Here is a 23190-nt window from a genome sequence, read left to right on the forward strand (position 1 = left end):
CTTCTTGACACTTTCCCAAGTTCACCGTCAAAGATTTTGGCTGAAGAAAAATACCTCACATATCGCATTACCCACTTTGCTCTCCAGCGAATCCAAAAACTAATAGCTCTTAACGTGGAACAGAATCAAAACTGAAAAGGCAGTAACATGATCCAACAAACCGAAGCTTAAGTGCTGTCTGTGAGGCACTGTGATTCGTCTCTAACATGAACTGCTCGCACAAATAACAGCGAGGCAATTCCAAACCTACTGGAGATTTAGTGTATTGCCGAGTCCCAGAAAGTGCTCAAGTATAATAAAACAAAACAGAACAACAACGAACCATTAAAAGTGAACATTTCCAATTATATCCGTGATTAAATGAGGCCATCAATGTGCCAGTGCCTCCATCTGATTGAGAGAGCCAATCACCTTTCCCCCTCACCAGGACATTAATGAAGGAAATGAAAGAAGTATAGACACGTTGCACACGGCGATTGCCCACCTTTTCGCCATCAAAAAACGGCGAACAGATTCAATGCAGGATCTTCTTTCGAAATAACGGTGAAATAGCTATATCTATTCACTTTCAGAGTAAACGAGGAACAACACAAATTGTCTGGAATATGAATAACGAACATAGACTATTTGGGTCCCAGATTCTACTGACGTACAGACTTTCATATGGAACGGTGCCTTGGATGATTGCCCTACATCCAGAAATTTTCTGGCTGCCTTCTGTTTGCCCTGACACATTAATCTTGTGCTGCTCTAATCTCTTTCATTGTAAGCATCTGGAAAAACCAGTTCGTTCGCCAGAAAAAGAAATGAATATGTCACTAACCTTTGTTTGTTTCATGTCCAAGAACACTCAGATCAATAGCTCCCTTGATCAGCTCTGCTGGTCATGTTCGCAAAGAGATCTAGCAAATTGCCATTGGGATTTTCCTTTCAATCAATAATTTTGACTCAGTTTGGCTGCAAATATCTTTTCCTAACTTTGTACTTTTCTTCTTTTACATTGGTGTGTCACACCTTACAATTGACAGCAGAGTTAGGAGAGGAGATGGAAGCATTTAGCTCATCAAGTCAGCGACAGCTTTCAATGAGATCACGGCTGATTTGGTTAATGCTCAACTCTGCTTTTTAGTCAGTACTCATGGAAGAGTGGTTAAGGTGATAGGTTAAAAATCCATTGGGGTTTCCCCGCATAGGTCCGAATCCTGCTGACTCCGCTATGAATGACTTGCTGCTGGGCGAATTTTCGCTCAAAGTTCAAAACACTTATTTTGCAAACCAATCCGGTAAATTAATTAGACTTTGGAACTCGAGTTATTCATCAGAAATGTACCATATTAAAACATTATCTCTGTTTCTCTTTCCAGATACACTGCTCGACACATTGGTTTTCTGTAGTTGTTATTGAACGTACAATGCAGAAGTGCTGCTTTTCATTAGGTTCCTTTAATCCCTGTCTTCTGTTCTCTGACTCTGGCCAGTGGCAACACTTCATTCTGCTCGTCAAAAGTGCTCATTCCCCACCGCTCCCTCTCCCATCATTACAAACAACCGCAGGAAATGGCCAGATAACCATCTTTGTTCCAAAATGAAACTCACCAGCCTCGGGAATCTCTCCACCAAACGGGACTTCTCATCACTGGACATGGTGCAGGCCAGAGGTTTCTGAAGCTTTACTGTGAAAATATGGTCAATTGGCAGTTGGAAAAATGTTAAGGAGCCAAACCATTCCAGGCATCAGCTTTGGGAATCTAGAGAAACCCTTTGGGAAGCGGAATCAGAGGAGAATGCAGAAGGGTGAACTGTCGGACCGAGCAGAGGCTAGAACATTGACTCTGATGTTGTCGGGACAGGAACTGGTCTTATACATTGAAAAAATTCTCGCCCCTGTACATGGGGAATAGAAAATTCATCTGTACTCTGCGACAATGAAAATCTCTGGAACAGTACTGAAGGGAGGCCATGTAGGACAAGAAGCATTACTTCTCTGACACTTTTCCCAGTTGCTAACAGGTCGGCTGAGTTTCTTCAGAACGTTCCATTCCATGGCAATTGAGCCGGTTCGATTGGCACTTTATGTATAATTTCAATCCATTCACCACTGTCGCAGCTTTTTGTTTCATCAACAATTTCCATTTGACAGCACACTCCAACTCTAGTACTACTATCGTCCTAAAGACAAAGGAAGTAAACGAATGAGAATATATTTATCTGCATGTTCCCTTCCAAGCTACTAACCATCACAATTGGATAAGTATCCCTTCAGTCAGTCCTTCACTGTCCCAGTGGACCAGAGGGTTGCTCTCCTCCCCCACTTCAAAACATCCAAATAGCTAAATGAACTGTTCAAATAAACTTTATCAAACTCAATTGTTAGAAGGCCAACACTTACTTGGAGGTGAGAAAACCTTCACAAAAATGTAACGCTTAAGCTACAGAGTTAAGAGGAGCAGTTTGGAAATAAGTATCCCTGTGTTCTTGCAGTAGATTCATGTAATCAGACATTTGAGATAGGCTGACTCAGCAAGTTGCCATGAATAGAAATGTTGAATTTGGTGATGCATTTTCACTGGAGGTATTTTCCAGCCATGATTCTGTTTCAATTAAATTTGCATAGTCGTCAATTCCAATTGAGATGAACACTTGCCAGTTAACTTTGACACAGATAATCAGCGTGAATCCACCATTAATCATTTCACTAGAAAGCTGCTGAGTTGTACCATGCCTTACTCTGTTAAAGTACCGAGGTTATGAAATAAAATCATACAATCCCTACAGTGTGGAAACAGGTCATTAGGCCCAACACGTTCACATGCATCCTCTAAGGAGTATTCCACCCACAGCAATTTCCCTTCCCTATTAGTTTGCACTGCTCCTGACCAACACATTCTGGAGAACGCGGTACAATTTAGCATATCCAATTTATCTAACCTGCATATCTTTGGACTGTAGGAGGAAACTGGAGCAACCCGAAGAAACCCATGCAGACACAGGCAGAATGGGCGAACTCCAAACGGTCGCCTGAGGCTGGAATCGAATCCAGGTCCTTCATGCTGTAAGGCAGCAGTGCTAACCAACGAATCACGAAAGCTAACTTTAAACCTTAGTGGAGTCATTCTTCCGAAAAAAGCCTGATATCAAAGACATACACGTCTCCATAGCCATTTTGCAGCAAAAGGTAGACATAAGTAGACTAGACATACTCCAGCACGTGGCTGAAGGTGATCAGTTAAAGGATAGATGTTCTATCATCATTTATGAGCAGCTGACTAAGCTGCGCTACTTAAAGGCTGCAGCAGGAAGTGCTCAATCAAATATGTTCTTCTTACCATTCGTACTGCAAAGACTGCGGTATTTATCTTCATTTAGGCTATGTTATATATTTTCGGTTACACCATTCTCCTGTTAGAAGGCTTCCCCCGAGATTCTATTCAATGACTTTGCCTGTTTGAAGTTTGGAAAGTCTCTCAGATACTGTCAAAACCTCTTCAAGAGGCTTCCCCTCCCAAAATCAGCTCTTGCCTTCGAACTTCCCCTCATTGTCAGTCCTACTCCACAGAAACTAACTGGAGACAAATACATGTATGATGTCACCGAACAGGCCATCACCGCACTTCACCCTCTCCCAGGGAGCAGCACGGCTCAGCGTTGGTGATCGATGCCTTGCAAATCCACTTGGGATGATGGGAAGAGTGGTTGTCATCTACCTATTCATGATCAAAATGAACCTGAATCTGAGAAGTTACCATTCCAATCAGTTTGAAGTACATGCATTAAATTTAGATAAATGAGACTAATTCGACTGTTTATGATATAGATTAAGAAACACTAGATTTGATTTTAATGGTAAAAAGCTGTGATTTCCGAAGCGTGAACACTGAATGCACAACTTGCGTAAGTGCAGACTTCGAGGTGTAGTTCCTGTGTGAGAATTGGAATATCGTTTGCAGACATTCAAAACGACACCTGGAAACATTATTTATCTTTCGGACTGTCTGGAAAATCGCACGATCGCAATAATTTTCGTAAAATCCCAATTGTGTGGAAGTACGCGGTTCGGTCTATCAAGTCCACACCAAAGCAGTGAAGATTATCCCAACAAAAACCACTTCCTAATCGATCCTCTTCTAGTTTCTTACAGCGAAATAACCTGAAGTCCACATACCTGGACAAGTTGGGTATTGTTCCATTTGGCAATCCACTGAAACTACACAGCTTTCATAATGTGGGAGGAAAACTCACGCACACATGGGAAGAGTACAAGCACAATACAGACAGTCGCCATAGGCTGGAATTGAACTGGGTCCCTGGCACCGTGTGGTAGAAGTGCAAAGCATGTTTATTCTTCCATCAGCTCATTGGGTTCAAGATAAATAACATTTAAACAACTCAGGCAAAGCTTTGAAGCATATATCGTCCCTTGAAGTATGTTTTTCTTTGAAATTGAACCACATTCCAAAGTACATACATTGCAAAAGAACCGCTTGAACCTTAAGATTTCATCACGAGCAACAACAAGTTCAGAATTACATGCGGCAACAGGAGTAAATGAGCTTGAACACAGAGTGGAGGGGAAAGTGCGTGTAGTGGTGTTTCCGTGTACCTGCTGTGGAGGTTGCGGTTTTGGACTGCGATGCACCAATTCAGAAATCACACCAGGTTATAGATGCACATGTTTATTTGAAATAACAAGGTTTCGGACCAGAGCCCTTTCGTTAGGTGAAGTGGGAGGGAGTAACACAGAACACTGAATTTAAGGGAAGAGAGATCAAGGGCAGACAGATCAAAATATCAGGCAAATTGTGGAAGCGGAGTGTCAAAGACTTAGTCTCTGCAAGTGAACAAGAGTGTCAGACAGTGTGAGTAATGTGTCAATAACTGAGTGCCAACAGAATGGTTGACCTATGATCCAACAAAGTGAGGCAGAGAGATAATTACAAACCGTTAAAATAAAGTCGTACTGGAGACAAATCAAGGCAATGGAATGACATGGAACAGAAACAGAAGCAACTGGAAAACCGCTCCACAACAAAAATACCAGAGGAAGGGTCACCAGTTCCGAAACATTATCTCTCATGTTCCTCCACAGATGTCCCCAGACCAGCGAAACCCCTGCCCCCTTCGCCACGATGCCCCAGTCCCGTTCCCCCACCCCGCCCAGTAACCGTTGCCCTTGCTCCTGGTTTACAGCATCCCCAGTTCTTCTGATTTTTATTTGGCTAGAGTCGCATGCCGTGAGTATGACCCAAATTATCAGTTAGCCAATATTGAACAAAGTGATTAAGGGAGAGAGACAATAACAACTTGTCACGGTGATGGTGTGAAAACAGAACAATAACGAAGATTTCACAGATACAGAACAGTGTGGTGGGTCACGTGTGGTGTGACATTAACCGAATATCATGGTTGATGCCATCACCACAACGAAGGCAGTTGGCGATCCAATTCTGTTTGGCGATTTTGCGTTGTTGTGTATCTCGAAAGCCGACTTGGCCGACATTTAGTCGAAGATTGAAAACCAAATGTCCTCGATTGCTGAACTCTTCCCCGACTGGGTGTGAATAATCGTGTCTGGCAATTGTTATGCCGTTACCATTCATCCATTGGCACACCATCTGCATGGTCTCGCCAACATACCATTACGGGGTATCTTGTGGTATCTTGTGGTATCATTGCTTGCTGCATATGAGACAAACAACATTGCCTGAGTCACATGAGTACCTGTCGTGTACGTGGTGGGTGGTGTACCAAAGGGTGATGGTAGTGTCCATGTCTTGCAAAGGTTGCGAAGGCATGGTGCTGTGGTGTTGTGGTTAATGCTATTTGAAGGCTGAGTAGTTTACTGTAAACGGTCGTAAGTTATAATTTTGCTGGGTGTTTGAAGGTGAGAATTGATGTCATGCGGATGTTCTTCGTGAGATGCTCATCATCATCGGTGACATGCTGAATCCTGTGAAGAACATTCTGAACTCCAGGAAAGTACTGACGATGAAAGATACTCTATTAGTCGCATCTTCTGTCTGTCTTCTGACGAGTTCACAGCAGATTTTCACTGTGGCACACCGGAATTGGCGATCAATCAGTTCAACATGTACCCCATCATCATAAGGATATCCTTCAAAATCTTTAGGTGTCTGTCGCATTATTCCTCATCTGAGCGGTTTCTGTGCAGGTGAAGCGCTTGTCCTTACGGTATGGCTTCTTTAATATATTTAGGGTGGAAGCTGGAGAATGTAGCATCGTGTAGCTATCCTTGGGCTTGCGGTGGAGTGAGATGCTGAGGTGTTATTTCTTAATTTTGGTTTGTGGTGGGTTTGGTTGTATCATCCTTATAAATGGAATAGGCATTCAGTTAAAACCATGAACAGAAATACCAGGAGAATCCCAGCAGATCTTACAGCGTCTATTCAGAGGGAATCAGAGACAAATATTTCAAAACTTCATCAGAACTCGGTAATCTCCCAGAGGCACTGCCAAACTGGTTAGTTTCGACAGCAGTTTCTGTTTTTGCTTCAGATTCACAGAATCCACAGTTCTTTACATTAACCATTAAAGCAATGCAGAAACTTTTTTTTATCGTTCGTCATACCAAAGGTTTCTGTTTGGAAAACATTTTCCTGACCCCATTAGAAACACAGAAACACAGAAAACAGATGCAGTAAGAACATCAATCACTGTTGCCCTGGCGCTATTGAACCAGTAACATTTCAGTTAACATTCGAATGAGCTGATACTTCCAACCTAACATCTTGGACGATCCTCGAAAGCAGTCTGTGATTGACCTCCCACTTCAGGCTGCCATTCCCAGAACGACAACTGTCCTCTATCAGTTTTACTTTTCCGAAATAACGACTGGGACATTCATAATGGCGATATGGGAACAGTCTGATCCCATCCACGACAGACACACCCATGTCACTGGGAACCAGCTCCGCTCCAATCGGGAACATCTCTCTTCGAACCTCTCAGTATCTTGTGTGGTATCGAGTATTTTCATTGTCCCAGTGTCCCAGTGCCCAGTGTCCCAGTTCCTCATGGACAGGACCGAGAATTACTTCAATGTCTCCAATCAGTTCTTGTCCTGAGAACATCAGAATCAATGTCCCGTCCACTTAAAGAATGGGAAGTTGTCCTGACTGTTTCCGATCAGTCTGACAATTCACCCTTCTTCATTCTCCTCTGAGTCCTTTTCCCAAAGAGTTTCTGAAGATTCACAAAGCTGGAGACTGGGTGACGTGTTTTGCCTTCTTAACATTTTTTCACCTGACAAGTGACAATATTTTCCCAAATTCTGTTCACAATCGTCTGTATTTCACCATGTCCAGGGATGAGAAGTCCCGTTTTGTGGAGGGATTCCCGATGTTGGTGAGTTTCGCTTTGGAGCAAAGATGGTTTGTCAGCAATTTCCTGCGGCTATTTATAATGATGGGAAAATTAGTGGTGGGGATTGGCTCTTCGACGAGCGGGGGGAAGTGTTGCCACTGACCAGAATTAGTGAACGGAGGACTGCGGTAAAAGGAATCTATTCAAAAGCAGCACTTCTGCACAGTACATTTAAAGAATACTGCAAAATCTCGATGGGTCTGACAGTAACTATGAAAAGAGAAACGGAGATAATGTTTGAAGTGTGTCGCATTTTTGATTAATAACTTGAGTTTGCTAAGTCTAATAAACTGACTGGTCTTGTTTGTTGAGACGAGATTTCTGAACTGTGAGTGAAAACTCGTCCAGCATGACATCACTGAAAACTGAACCAGCAGAATTAGAACCTGTGGAGGGAAGCCCCAATGGATTTCTAATCCATCACCTGTATTACGCGGCCATGACTACACGCGTGCAATGCTGTCTTAGTATGTCTTAAGTAATGGAAAGTTCCAACCTGAAACACCAGGATTTGGCTTTTCCTCGTACCCCAGTATTCGCTGTCAGACTCTCTTGCTTTCGAAAGGAGGAGGATGCTGGGGTTCCAAGAAAAGCCAAATCCTGGTGTTTCAGGTTGGAACTTTCCATTACATAAGACATACTAAGATAGCATTGCGCGCGTGTAGTCATGGCCGCATCAATTTGAATTGCACACATTTGATGAGAGATAAAGTGGCTGGGTAGGATCCATTTTCATGCGCAGAGAGGTGAATAAACACAGCACTGGATCGCGAAATAAAACTGTCCTTGCATTAGGGCGGCACGGTGGCACTGTGGTTAACACTGCTGGCTGACAGCGCCAGAGACCCGCGTTCAATTGCCACCTCAGGCGACTGATTGTGTGGAGTTTGCACGCTCTCCCCGTGTCTGTGTGTGCTTCCTCTGGGTGCTCCGGTTTCCTCCCACAGTCCAAAGATGTGCAGGTCAGGTCAGGCGAATTGGCCATGCTAAATTGCCCGTAGTGTTAAGTAAGGGGTAAATGTAGAGGTATGGGTGGGTTGTGCTTCGGCGCGGCGGTGTGGACCTGTTGGCCCGAAGAGCCTGCTTCCCCACTGTAAGTAATCTAATTTGTCTAGCCCTATTCACTGCCAGTAGAGTTACGCTCATTGAAGTCTTCTTGAAAACATTCACCACTGGCAAATCTGATGTGCAAATTAGGTCTACTATTTTTAATCAGAGGTCAAAATATGAAAATGTTTCAAAAACACGGAGCGGCACTGGAGAGTGCAGACCGACCTTCAGGGGCTTATTCTGCTCTGATGTACACCCCCGAGAAATTGGGACGAGAGTGCGTTCTCACAGCTGAAGGGATCAAACATTTAAGAAAATGATAAGGAGGATATTCACTCTTTCAGAGGGTAGCAAATCTGTGGGTTTCCTAACAACAGAGGGCTGTGAAGGCGAGGTGTATTCAAGGCTGTGATAGACAGACATAGAGCATCACGGAGATGAGGATAAAAACGGGGGTTGAGAATTAACCAAATCAGCCATGATCTCATTGAATTTTGTCGCAGACTTGATAGGCTAAATTGCTTCCATCTGCTCTCATATCTTTGCCGTCATTTGGAAGATACCGGACACCATTTTAAAAGAAGAAAAGCACAACTTTAGGTCGAGGTGGTTTCAGTCAAACTGAATCAACATTCTTTATTGAGCGAAAAATCACACTCGGCATGTTTCCAGATTTCTTTGCTAGCATGACGAGCAGAGTTGATCAAGGTCGTCTGATTGTACTGGGCATGAAACAAACAAAGATTAGTGACATAATCTTCATTTGCTTTATGTCAAAAGTAATATCTTTCCTGATGGTCACAACAAAGGAGATGGTTTCCAAGAAAAGACAGATACTAAGTCAGCTGTAAACTAATCGATGACCAAAATATGGCTCGCGTTGTTCTCTGGGACAGATACGATTTATTGATTATTGTCATCCAAACTTTTTTATTTACCATTGAACCGTGAGTGGGAGATGGGAAACTAAGATCACCCGTAACTATTGCCATCTTTTATTACTCACATGTAGTATTTTTTTCTTGTACGTAGTGGTTACTGCGAGTGCACTTGTAAACTACACCTGCGGATGACTTCTTTCCTCATTGGTCCTCATTTCTACACAAACACGTTTTACATCCTTATCTCCTGAATCAAAGTAATATGCAACCAATTGATAAATGTCACTAATACCTTGGCATTTCACACGCCTCCGTTTGTCACCTTCCAATGTAAATTAATAATTTGCCGTGTTGCAATTGCACACAATAAGAGATAACAAAATACAGGGAGGTGTACCAGATTTGCAAACGCACGTTATTGAAGCTAAAACGCAAGTTTCTGCCCGAAATACGATCACGGAAGCATGCACCGAACCGTCAGGAAGCACACAATAAGTCCAGTTCCAGAGGGCATGACAGGAACAGCACCAGAAAAACCACCAAAATATTTCTCTCGGCTAATATTTTGGATGTACATCTCAATGAGCAATCAAGTTTTGCATATGTTCCAACAGTAGTTACAACACAACGAATTAACCAGTGCTGCAGACGGTCCAAGCCCCTGAATCAGAAACACTCAATGCCCTACATACAACTACAAGAACATCTGCCTGTGGCGTATACGGGCTGGCTGAAGTTCATGATTGCAACTCACTAGTTGTCTGACTGTTTCTCCGATATAGTGTTTCGTGCAGTCCCTGCGTGGAATCTTGGCAACCACATTTGTCCTGCACAAGATGGGCATTGGATATTGTTTTCTGGTGAGCTTTCCCTCAGCGAGGCTGTTGGTTTATGTGCTGTCCTAAATCCGTGTGTTCAGAGGAGTCTGGCTATCAGTTTCCAGAAATTTATTTTAATAAAGGGAAGCATGGTGTTTCAATTGCTTTATGGCATGTGCTAGTTGACAATTTAGTGTGCCAGACATCTGGGAATGCAGTTGTGGGATACATATTCTTGGCAAAGAATTTGTGTGGCCGTCAGTAATTGCCACGGCCAGCTGTCCCGAGTAGCTATACATACAGACAGCAACCATCCTCGAGAGCAGCACAACAGTAACAGAACATGGCAATCAGAAGGCAGCCAGAGATTTTCTAGAAGCAGAGCATCCATCCATGGATTCCATCAATAATCACATTGATCAGGATCCAATCTGCAACACCAACAACCGGACCCAGCGGCAATGAAACTAAATCAATTCCAAACACCACAGGCTTCACAACAGGCTCTGCAACCCCGAGGATGTTACCCAGAACTGTGAGGATCCCACTTCCCAGCACCGCAAAACATTCCAACAACATCTCCATGAAGCACACGAGCTTCGCATCTTTCTGCTCCAAAGCACTCCGATTTTTCACAGCAGAGAATTGTGCAGTGAACTCCCGCGTGCAAGGTGAGGATGCCAAACCCAACACGATCAATAATGGCAGTGAGAGCGAGGGCAACAATTTCCATTGTCATATGGACAGCCACAAACACTCTCTTTGAAAGGTACCTTTAAATATGAAAGTCTGTGCAGCAGTATAATCGGGGAACCAAGTAGCCTGCGCTGGGTATTCATATTTCAGACAATTTCCTCTGTTCACCGCTTTCACTGAAAGTGAATGGATATTACTATTTCATTGCTGATATGAAACCAGATTCTGCATTGTATCTGCTCGCCGTTTTTGTTGTTGCAGTGGCGAAAAGGATGGCAATCGCGATGAGAAATGTTTTTTGTATTTCTCTCATTTCCTTCATTACTGTCCTGGTGAAGGGGGCTAGTGATTGGTCCTCTCGATCAGATGGAGTCATCAGCGCATTGTTGACCTAATTTAATCACGAGTGCAATTGGTAAACTTCATTTTTCATGGGTTATTGCTGTTCCGTTTTGTTTTATGTTTGTTGAGCACTTCCTGTGACTTGGCAATGCACTAAATTTCCAGTATGTCCTGAATTGCCTTGCTGCCGTTTCTCTGAGCAGTTCATGACATAATCTGCTTGCACTGCAACAAAGGCAGCATGCATGCTTCGGTGTGCCTGGCATTGGTCCACCCTTTCTGATTTGCTTCTGTTACACATGAAGAGCTGTCAGTTTCTGGATTTGTTGGAGAGCTGAGGGGGGTAACATTATCCGTGCGGTATTATTCTGCAACCAAACTCTTTGATGGCAAAGTTGGGAAGGTGCCAAACGAATGGTCATTGGCAGCAAAAGTCCGGAAAGACCCTCATCGCTGGGTCAACTCGTCCCATCCACCCTTCAGAGATATAGGCAAACGCGCTAACTGCGTAACAAACAGAGTGCATTTCTTTTTTGCAAATGGTCCATTAAAACTGGTGTCAGCTGCGGGAGCACATCAAAGATGCCGAGCACGGAAAAAGACCCTACTATCGAACCTGTCCCTGCTGAACAGATAACCGAAATCAATTGAATCATATTTGCCAAAATGTGTTCCTTATCTCTCCGAACGCTTCCTGTCTATATACCCATTCGGATGCCATTGAATTTGCCTTAAATGTGGCAAATCATTCTGCACACACAAAAATGTCTGAGTGAACTCGCTGAATTTCTGCATGACACCATTACCAAACATTGGACCAAAGTTGGAAACTGCGACTAGAATAGATGGCTCTCTGATTAGCCGCAAAGCACAAAGGGCGGAATGGCCTTTTCCCACTTTGTAAACCTTCGAAGACAAGTTGAAAATAATCTGCAACGAAAATGTTCTTGTGAGGATTTACTTGTGAGGATTCGGGACTCTCAGCACCGTGGCCCGGATCGTATTCCCGCTCAATTGTTGTATTGTTCAGCAAACATATCGGTGTACCAGTACTTCTGCCGATTTTACGATGCTGGCAGGTCATTGGTTTTGTCCAAAACATTATGAAGGTTAACATAAAACAAATAGCTGCAGTAGCTGGAAATCTGAGCCAAAAACGAAAATTGTTTGCGGAACGCAGCAAGACTTTCCTGCTCCTCGGATGCTGCCTGACCTGCTGTGCTTTTCCAGCATCACTCTGATCTAAAATCAGGTTTCCAGCATCTGTAGTCCTCACTTTTACATCGTTCCTTCACTGTCGCTGGTTCCCAATGCAAGAACTCCATCTCTAGCGGTTTCATGTCTGTACATCCACGCTGAGGAGTTGAAGCGTGAAGAAAGGTAACTCACCCCCTCCATCTCTGGGGTAATTAGGGACTGAAAATGAATCGTGTCACATTGAAATATATCTAGACGCGACTTAATCTTTGTCTTTTATTGGGAACCATCTCTTTCATTGTAACCATCAGGAAAGAACATTTCGGTCGCCAGAAAAAGAAATGAATATGTCACTAACCTTTGTTTGCTTCAGGTCCAAGAATGCTCAGATCAATAGCTCCCTTGCTTACCTCTGCTGGTTCTCAAAGAGATCTAACAAATTGCCAAGTGTGATTTTCCTTTCAATAAAATTTTTTGACTCAGTTTAGCTGCAAATATCTTTTCCTACCTTTGTGCTTTTCTTCTTTTACATTGGTGTCTCGCACCTTACAAATGACAGCAAAGGTATGAAAGGAGATGGAAGCATTTAGCTCATCAAGTCAGCGAGAGCATTCAATGAGATCACGGCTGATTTGGTCAATTCTGAACCCTGCGACGCTGTCTGTAGTCATAGCCGAGTAGTTAAAGCGATGGATTAGAAATCCATTGGGGTTTCGCCCACGTCGGTTCGAATCCTGCTGACTACGTTATGAATGCTTTCGTACTGGAATGATTTTCGCTCAAAGTTCAGAAAAACTATTTTGCAAACCAGGCCGGTAATTTGATTAGACTTGGGAAACTCGAGTTCTTCATCAGAAATGTTCCATATTTAAAACATTATCTCTGTTTCTCTTTCCAGATACATTGCTCGACACATCGGGTTTCTGCAGCGGTTATTGAACGTCCTAAGCAGAAGTGCTGCTTTTCATTAGATTCCTTTAATCCCTGTCCTCTGTTCTCTGACTCGGGTCAGTGGAAACACTTCCTCCTGCTCGTCAAAGTGCTCATTCCCCACCGCTCCCTCTCCCATCATTATAAACAACCGCAGGAAATTGCCACTTAACCATCTTTGTTCCAAAGTGAAACTCACCAGCCTCGGGAATCTCTCCACCAAACGGGACTTCTCATCCCTGGACATGGTGCAAGCCAAAGGATTGTGAAGAGATACCGTGAAAATATTGTCAGTTGGCAGTTGGAAAAATGTTTAAGAAGCAAACCATATAATTTAGGCTCCAGCTTTGGAAATCTTGAGAAACTCTTTGGGAAATGGAATCAGAGGAGGATGAAGAAGTGTGAACTGTCGGACCGAGTAGAGGACGGGACATTGACTCTGATGTTCTCGGGACAGGAACTGATCTGAGACATTGAAAGAATTCTCGCTCACGTACTTGAGGAATGCAAACTTCATCTGGACTCTGGGACAATGAAAACTCAAGACAATATCCAAATATTGACTGGGATCACTACAGTACGAGTACTATAGATGGGTCCGTTTTTGCCCAGTTTGTGCAGGAGGGCTTCCTGACACAGTATGTAGACATGCCTTCAAGGGACGAAGCCAATTTCGATTTAGTACTGGGTAACGAGCCTGGCCAGGTTTTAGATTCGGAAGTAGGTGAGCATTTTGGAGACAGCGATCACAATTCTCTCAGGTTTACTTTCGTGATTGAAAGGGATAGGTGTACTCCACGGAGCAAGAGTTTCAGCTGGTGGAAGGGAAATTACGATGTTACGAGGTAAGATTTAGGAAGAGTAGAATGTGGTAGGAAACTGCAGGGGGTGAGCACATTAAAATGTAGAGCTTATTCAAGGAAAAGCTCCTGTGTGTCCTAGATAAGTATGTACCTGTCAGGCAGGGAGGAAGATATAGAACGCGTGAGCCGTGGTTTACTAAGGAAGTGGAATCCCTGGTCAAGAAGAACAAGAAGTCTTATGTAAGGACAAAATGTGAAAATTCAGTTAGAGCGCTCGAGGGTTCCAACGATATCAGGAAAGACCTTAAAAGAGAACTGAGAAGAGCCAGGAGGAGACAAGAGAAGTTGTTGGCAGATAGGATCAGGGTTAACCCTAAGGCTTTCCATAGGTATGTCAGGAAGAAAAGAATGACGAGAGTTAAATTTGGGACTATCAAGGATAATAGTGGGAAGTTGTGTGTGGAGTCAGAGGAGATAGGGGAAGCGCTAAATAAATATATTTCGACAGTGCACGCTATTGAAAATGAAAATGTTGGCGAGGAAGATGCTGAGATACTTGCATCTAGATTAGTAGAGATTGAGGTTCACAAGGATTAGGTGATAGAAATACTGGAGATTGAGATAACAGACAAGTCCCCTGGGCCGGATGGGATCTGTCCGAGGATCCTCTGGGAAGCAAGGGAAGAGATTGATGAGCCTTTGGCGTCGATCTTCACATCATCGTTGTCTACAGGAATAGTGCCTGTGGATTGGAGCATAGCATATGTTGTTCCCGTGTTCAAAAAGTGTCGTAGAGACAACCCTGGTAATTACAGACCAGTGAGTCTCACTGCAGTTGTTGGTAACGTGTTGCAAAACGTTATTATAGTTAAGATTTATGACCATCTAGAAAAGAATAATCTGATCAGGGACAGTCAGCACGGTTTTGTGATGGGTAGGCCTTGCCTAACGAATTTTATTGACTTTTTTGACAAAGTCACCAAACAGGGAGATGACAGTAAACCGGTTGATGTGGTGTATATGGGTTTCAGAAAGTTGTTCGATAAGGTTCCCCACAGTAGGCTGTTATACAAAATGCGGTGGAATGGAATTGTGGGAGAGATTGCAGCTTTGATCATTATTTGGCTTGCCAATAGAAAACAGTGTTGTAGTTGATGGAAAATGTTCTTCTTGGTGCCCAGGTACTGGCGACGTACCACAAGGGTCGGTGTTAGGTCCACTGCTGTTACATGAGATCTAACCTTGCCAATCAGCCTCCCATGGGGAACATTGTTGAACGCCTTACTGAAGTCCATATAGATCACATTTACTGCTCTGCCCTCATCAATCTTCTTTGTTACTTCTTCAAAAAACTCAATCAAATTTGTGAGACACGATTTCCCACGCACAAAGCCATGTTAACTGTCCCGAATCAGTTCTTGTCTTTCCAAATACATGTATATTCTGTTCCTCAGGATTCCCTCCAACAATTGGAGTATTCTTGGCAGATGCAGTTTCATGTCGGGAATGCGAGGTCATGTACTTGGTTGGGAAGAATCAAAAGACACGCTACTATTAAAATCGATAGAAATGCAAAAAAAGTGCGGTGCAGAGGAGTCTCAGTGTTCTTGTACATGAAACGAACAAAGGTTAATCACATATTTATTTCCTGCTGGCAAAAGAAAGCCTTTTCTGATGCTCACAATTAAAGAGATGGTTTCCAAGAAAATAGGAAAATTAAGTCACCAGTAGAGTAATCAATTAACAAGATATCCCTCGTGATGTTTTATGGGACATGTGGGATTTTTTGATTATGGTTCTCCAAACGTTTTTACAATGTAACCGAGAGTTTTAGATGGGAAGTTAAGATCACGCATGACTATTGCCATTTTTCTCACTCACACACAATATTTTTTCCTTGTACGATTTATTTCGCTTTGTGGTTACTGCGAGTGGGCTTGTAAACTACACATGCTTGTGAGTTCATTCCTCACTGTTCCTCAACTCCAGCCAAACAGACTTTACATCCTTATTTCCTGAATCAAGGTAATCTCTAACCATTACATAGATGTCATTAAAACTTCGGTATTTCACACGCCTCTGTATATCGTCTTACAATATTAATTGATCCTTTACTGTATTGCAGTTGCGCATAAGAAGAGAAAAATAGCATCGAGAATGGTGGACCTCCGCTTCACACACCCGTTATTGAAGCGAAAATGCAGATTACTGCCCATAATACGATCATGGAAGCATGTGCCTCACCCTCAGGAAACACAGAATAAGTGCAGTGCCACAGGGCATGTCAGGGACAGCACCAGAAAGACAACAGACATGCTCCTATGAGCTCCTATTTTGGATATATTTCTCAATGAGCAATAGAGTGTTCCATGTGTTCCATCAGGAGTTACCTCACACAAGGAAGTAACCAGTGTTGCAGACGGTCATATCATCCGAGTTCCAAGCCCTGGAATCAGAGACATTCAATATTCTGTGCATAACTGCAAGGAACAACTGTCTGAGGCATTTACAGTCCAGATGAAATTATGAATGCAGCTCTCTAGTTGTCAGCCTCTTTCTCCGATGTCGTGTTTCGTGCAGTCCCAGCGTGGAATCTCGTCAACCACGTTTGATCTGCACATGATGCGTATTGGGCCTTGTTTTCTCGTGAGTTGTTGTCTGAGTGAGGCTCTCGGTTTCTGTGCTGCCATAAGTCCGAGTGTTCGGAGGAGTCTGGATATCGTTTTCCAGAATTTGTTTTTAATACAGGGAAGCATGATTTAAAAATTACCTTAAAGCATATCCTCGTTGCGAACTTAGTGTGCCATGCATTTGCGAACGAAGGTGTGTGGATATTGGTTTTTTGCAAAGAATTTGTGTGGGCGTCAGTCCAGCAGTCCCTAGTAGCAATACGTACAAACGGCAAGGGCCACACATTCGACTAGAATAGCACAACAATAATAGGACAGGGCAAGCAGAAGACAGCCAGACAATTCCTGGAAGCAGGGCACTCATCCACGGATTCCATCCGTTGGACCCAATCTGAAATCCCAACAAACGGAAGCAGCGGGAATGAAACCAAATGAATTCGTACCAAAACATGAGAGCAGCGCTTCACAGGAACCTCTGCAGCGCTGAGAATGTCACCCAGACTGGCGAGGAAAAGTCTGCAAACCATCTTCCTCGCGTCACCAAACTTTTCAAAAAGAACTCCAGAAGCATCCGAACTTCACATCTTTCTGCTCTAAAACACTCCGCTTTTCCACAACAGAAAATTGCACACTCAACTACCGGGTGTAAGATGAGAATAACAGCCTCTACACTACCAAGGGCGGCAGTAAGAGCGAGGGGAAACAGCTGCCACTGTCATTCCACAGCTACAAACGGTCTCTTTGAAAGGTGCATTTTCGTATGAATGTCGGGACAGCAGTCGAATATGGGAACTAAACAGCCTGCGCTGTGTATTCATATTCTGGACAATGTGAGTTGTTCACAGTTTTCCCTGAAAGTGAGTGGACGTTGTTATTTCACCGCTGTTGTGAAGCCAGATCCTGCACTGAATCTGCTCCCTCGTTTTTTGTTGTTGTGGCTAACAGGTGGGCAATCGCAACGTGAAACTTTGTTATATTTCTCTCATTTCCTTCATTACTGTCCTGGTGAGGGAGGATGGAGATTAGCTCTCTCGATCAGATGGAGGCACCAGCGCATTGTTGACCTAATTTAATCGAGAATATAATTGGTAATATTCACTTTGCATGGTACATTTTTCTGTTTTGTTTTATGTTACTTGAGCACTTTCTGTTACTTGGCAATGCACTAAATCTCCAGAATGTCGGGAAGCTCCGTTTGGAATTGCTTCGGTGCTATTTGTGTGAGCAGTTCTTGACATACACGTCTCGCACTGCCTCACAGACAGAAGTAATGAGTTTGTGTGTCTGATAATGACTCTGCCTTTTGAGTTTTGCACCTGGTCCACGTTAAGAGCTGTCAGTTTTTGGATTCACTGGAGAGTTGAGGGGATAACACGATTTGTGAGGTTTTTTTAGTCGACGAAATTATTTGATGGAGAACCTGAGAATGTATCAAGGAAAACCGTCATTGTCTGTAAATATCTGGAAAACATTCCTCTCTGTGTCATTTCAAAACATTACGCCTCAAGAAAAAATAAAATTCAAACACACTGACTTAGTAACAAACAGCATGCGTTTTTGCAAGTGGTCTATTCAAACTGTTGTCAGGTACTGGAGTGTCACAGAATTGCCGAGCACGGAAGTAAACCTTCCTATCCAACTTGCACCTGCTGAACAGATGACCGTAACTAATCTAAACATATTTGCCAATATTTGTCCCTTATCTCTCCGAACACTTCCTGTCTATATACCCATTTAGATGCCTTTGAAGTGTTGTGAGTGCACCAAACTCTGCCACTAAATGTGGCAATTTATTCCACACGCACAAAAATGTCTGTATTAAAAAGAAGTGTCACTCACATCCCTTTCAAATTGTACTGCTCTCACATTAAACCTATGCTATCTCCCTTTAAACTCACGTGTCTTCTGAAAAAGTGTAGATTGACTATGTTCTCTGCTCTTCTACCTCATGATTTTGTAAACTTTCCCAAGGACATCCCTCAGGCCTGAAGCTCCGGGGAAAACTGTCGAAGAATATTCAGCTTCTCACTGATGTCTACACCGTGCAAACCTTTCAAATCGTTGTAATTTTTTTTTTAATTATGCGAAGGTATTCAAAGAAAGTGCCAGGGGAAATTGCCTGAAGTGAAGCCATGCTGAAACATTAGTCTTGACAGGTTTGGCGCTTAGTTATCGTCACGGAGCGTCGCTGAGTGGTTTAATGTAGGTAAAAACAATGAATACAGATGCTGGAGACCAGATTCAGCATCAGTGGTGCTGAAGAGCGCAGCAGTTCAGGCAGCATCCGAGGTGCAGTAAAATCGACGTTTCGGGCGAAACCCTGTATTCCTGATGAAGGGCTTTTGCCTGAAACGTCGATTTTACTGCTCCTCGGATGCTGCCCGAACTGCTGTGCTCTTCCAGCACCACTAATCCAGAGAGGTTTAATGTGCTGGGTTTAGGGTTCAGTCTCTATTGCGTCGTGGGTTTGAAACCCAACTTTGCAATAGAACAACAGCAGGCAGCTTTTTATGACAGAACTACACAGGTCCTGATATTGTTTTATGGGTGTGTTTGTTACTCCTCGGGTCTCTCACCCTCTCTGTGATAAACACGGGTACATGAGCAACTGATTCTTAAAATAATGAGAACTACTGCTGTCCACATCCTCTCGAGCACTGTGTGTTTGGATGTGTACACGCACAATTTTGCTGCCAGTTGCTGTGTCTCAAATGGCCAGAGCATTTCGCTGAAATGTTGGTTCTCCTAATCCAAAAAGAGCACAGAGCTGTTCATCTCCATGACTCTATGACTCTAAGTATTGAGACCGACCATCTTCTGACAATACAACCACGAGAACTCATCCATGATTGACCCTGAGTCCGCAGTGAGTGAAACGGTCACGTGCAGCAGAATGTGACCCCACTCTCTACAAGCCCCCGCTGCCAACAGAAAGGGGCCACTGCTGTTTCAATCAGCGGCTTCCTGCCCAGACCTGGGACACAGCTCATGGAAACTCCTTCCTCAGGAACGGCTGTTACCGTGTGAAAGGGTAAAAAATTCTAATTCAAATTGGAAAAGCCTTCAGAAGATTGTTCCTGTTTTTAAAACATTTTATCATCAGAATTCCTGTCTCGAATATTAGAAGTGGTAAACTTTGTAGGCAGGTAGAACAAAGAAAGTGTTGATGGTGAGAACTCTGTCTCTTCAGCAGATGGGATTCCCTACACTCTAATCAGAAATGATTTGGTTTCCTGAGGTATTTTCCTGATTGATTTGCAGTCTGCCAGATTGCCTGGGAATCACTTCGGCGACCTAAAGATCAGGGTCAAAATATGAAAATATTAACAGAGAATCGTAAATCCCGGGACAAGGCCTAAATGGATTGTAATAGTATGAAGGAATAAATCTGAGAATTGAAAGATTTGAATAATGTTATTTGCAATGGGGAGGAATGAACGAGATTTTTGAAAATTGCCGTGTCAGCTGAATTAAACTCAGTATGAAATGATAAATTGACCAACACCAATCCTGTCCTGGCTCGCTCAGTCGGTAGAGCTTGAGACCTTTAATCTCAATGGTGTGGGGTCGAGACCCACGCACGGCGCTGTTGTTTGTTAATAGGTTTGCCGCTCTCCATTAATGTTGCAAGAGCGAATTCGCTCGCTGAGGCAGGTTTTGTTGACAAATTTTGTCCTCCGTTTTTGATCATCTCTTGGTTTCTGAGTGAAAACTGTCTCCACTGTACTGCAGGTGCAAGAGACAAGGTTATCAGTTCAGCCGAATATGCTATAAACGATGTCCCTTCCAAAACGTGAGGTACCATTCCAAACGTGCCCCAACCAAAATGCCCAGAGACGTCGAATGCGAATGGCCACATGACAGTGACAGCTGCATGTCAAATGGTGCTACAATAGAATTAACTGAATGAGAATGCTCTGATGGAAACCGAATGGAACTCTCCCTGAAATTTTCCCAATTCACTCGGTAAATGATGCTGTTGTGTACCCATATGGGTTTACGTCATGAACAGCTTATTGTCAGTAACACGGGTGGGGGTGATGCAGGATAGTGAGGTTTCCGTGTGGGTCCGAAGTGATTTGTTCGAACAGGGAATTCAAACGTCCACAGAGCAGACATAGCTGATTGGTCCAGGATCACACTTCTCCCTTCTGTTTCAGTACCAACAAAAGAAATTGCGGGAAAATCTAAGCAGGTCTGGTAGAATCTTGGAATGGAAAACCGAGTTCAGTCTTCAAGGCCAGTGACACCTATTTCTTCATGTCCATCTCCGTCTACTTTTTTATTGAATATCTCCTGACTCTCAACTTTATACTCAGTTTCTCTTTTATTACTCCGTCTCCAAACATTCTCCCAGTCTCAAAATTTAATAGCAGAAATGTTTCATCTCTCACCTCGCCGAGTTATGAGAGGGGGACTTCGAAATGCACGATTAACTCTGTTTCTATTTCCTTAGATACTGGATGGCCAGAGACCAGAAGGAATCGGAGGACAGTTAGAGCTTTCAGCCCATCAGGTCTGCCGCCATTCGGTCATGACTCATATCGTTTCCAAACCAATTTTCAGCCTTCTATCTGTGACACTTAGCTCCCCTGAATTTAGGATCCAGTCTTTTTCCCAGAGTGCGAATGAAACCGAACCAACCGTCTCCACATCTGCTGGTAGCTGTTACACCGTATCTGTGTGTGATCGAGCTCAGTTTCAGTCCCACACAGCAAACACGTCTGTTCTGAGCAATGAAATCCCGCTGCATGACAGATCGATCGGGTCTCTGACCCCACGGTTTTTCTGCGAGGCAGTAGTTAGCTCCTTCACCACCCACGGCAAGGACCGGTGCTTCAAAATGTGGGGACAAAAACGATAGGTACAAGAGTTTGTACAGTTTCGGTCGAAAGGGTTATTGTCAACATCAGTAGAGTCCCTGCTTCAGAGTCTGGGTTTGAATCGCCCAGGCCTGGATAAAATTCCAAGTCAGGAAATGAAGATTTATTTCTCCTCTTCTTGTGGCTAATCTGAATGAAAACCATCTTCTGCTTCCACAGAGAGCACAGACCCGGTTCTGCCAGAAGGAATCCAGTGATTGATTGCATCCTACTGGAATCATAGAGTCATAGAGATGTCCTGCAGGAAAACAGACCCTTCGTTCAAACCTGTCCATGCTGACCGGAAATACCAACCCAATTTGGTCCCTCTTGCCAGCACACGGCCCATATCCCTCCAAACCCTTCCTACTGAAATACCATTTCAAATGCCTCATGAATGTTGCAATTGTACGAGCCTCCACCACATCATCTGGCAGCCATGGCAGCACGTACACGAATAAATTGTCACTGCAAATCCCCTCTAAGGATCTCGCCTTTCTGAGCTGAAACTATCTCGCTGTTCATTCAATGTCGCGATGTCTAATTCTTGGAACTCCCTCCGTATCAACATCATGGCTGTATCACTGGGTTGAGCACTTCGAGGACGAAGTAAAGTAACTTACCATCTCAATCCCTTGAGTAATTATGGTTGGGCAGTGAAGCCTATCCCAAAGAGTGACGTGCATTCTCCAGAATTTCGTTTGAAAAAGCTGCAGTTTCCAAGTGGACACCCGAAAGTGGTCCGGAACAAGTGTAAAGTTTCGAAGGGAAAGTAGGATAAACTAAAAGTCAATGATGACTGGGATGAATGAGGCAGAAAGTGAGTGAGGGGCTGTTGGTACAAGGATCAATGTCAGTGCTAATGGTTTAGCCCTTACTGCCCACTGTTAACACCGACTCACACACCACTCCTGGTAAATTCACCACAATTACCCTGGTCTCTTGGTATGAGTTTCCCTCTGTGCATATTCACGCTGTAAATCGGCCCAGGGATGATGAACGCATACTGTTTATCCTGTCAGGTTAAAGAGGTGAAGGCATCCGTTTGAAATCAAAGCAAGAAGAGATTGCCTCTTCCTGTACATTTTCAGTGGAGAGTCACCAGCTGTGAACTTCTTTCCTGCACAAGCGGACGTTGATATAAATTCTCATCGAGCAGCTTTATTACAGAAAGTTGGCCCGATTAACCGTGATCATATACTTCATTAAATGCCCTTATTGATTTGAAGAACAGTGTCTGTGGTTTCGTCAGTTAAAGCATACGGTAATAACCAGGCGTTAATGTTGTCAAATGCTGTCAAATCTTCTGTACATTGAAAGTTCATTGTTTAAAATTCTTGTAAAAGCAATATTGTTTATCCAACATCGCGAAAGAGACGGTTCAGCATGCTTCTTGTGTTTGAGCTCAGACCGTTGTTATTTCGTGCTACCAAGCCCGACCGCCTGATGTGGACCCATTAATCTATGTTCTATCTTGCTAATTCAACGCAGAGTTCTTTTTACTCTGTTCGACAAGGATTTGTCTATCTCTTCTACGATTATTCTCCATCCGTCTTTTCAAGTTTTTTTGGGAATAATGAAGAGACGCAGGGGACACTGCA

Source organism: Chiloscyllium plagiosum, unplaced genomic scaffold (genome assembly GCF_037043375.1).
Source record: "Chiloscyllium plagiosum isolate Xiang-an unplaced genomic scaffold, Cpla_swu_hap1 HiC_scaffold_44, whole genome shotgun sequence".
Classification (NCBI taxonomy): domain Eukaryota; kingdom Metazoa; phylum Chordata; class Chondrichthyes; order Orectolobiformes; family Hemiscylliidae; genus Chiloscyllium; species Chiloscyllium plagiosum.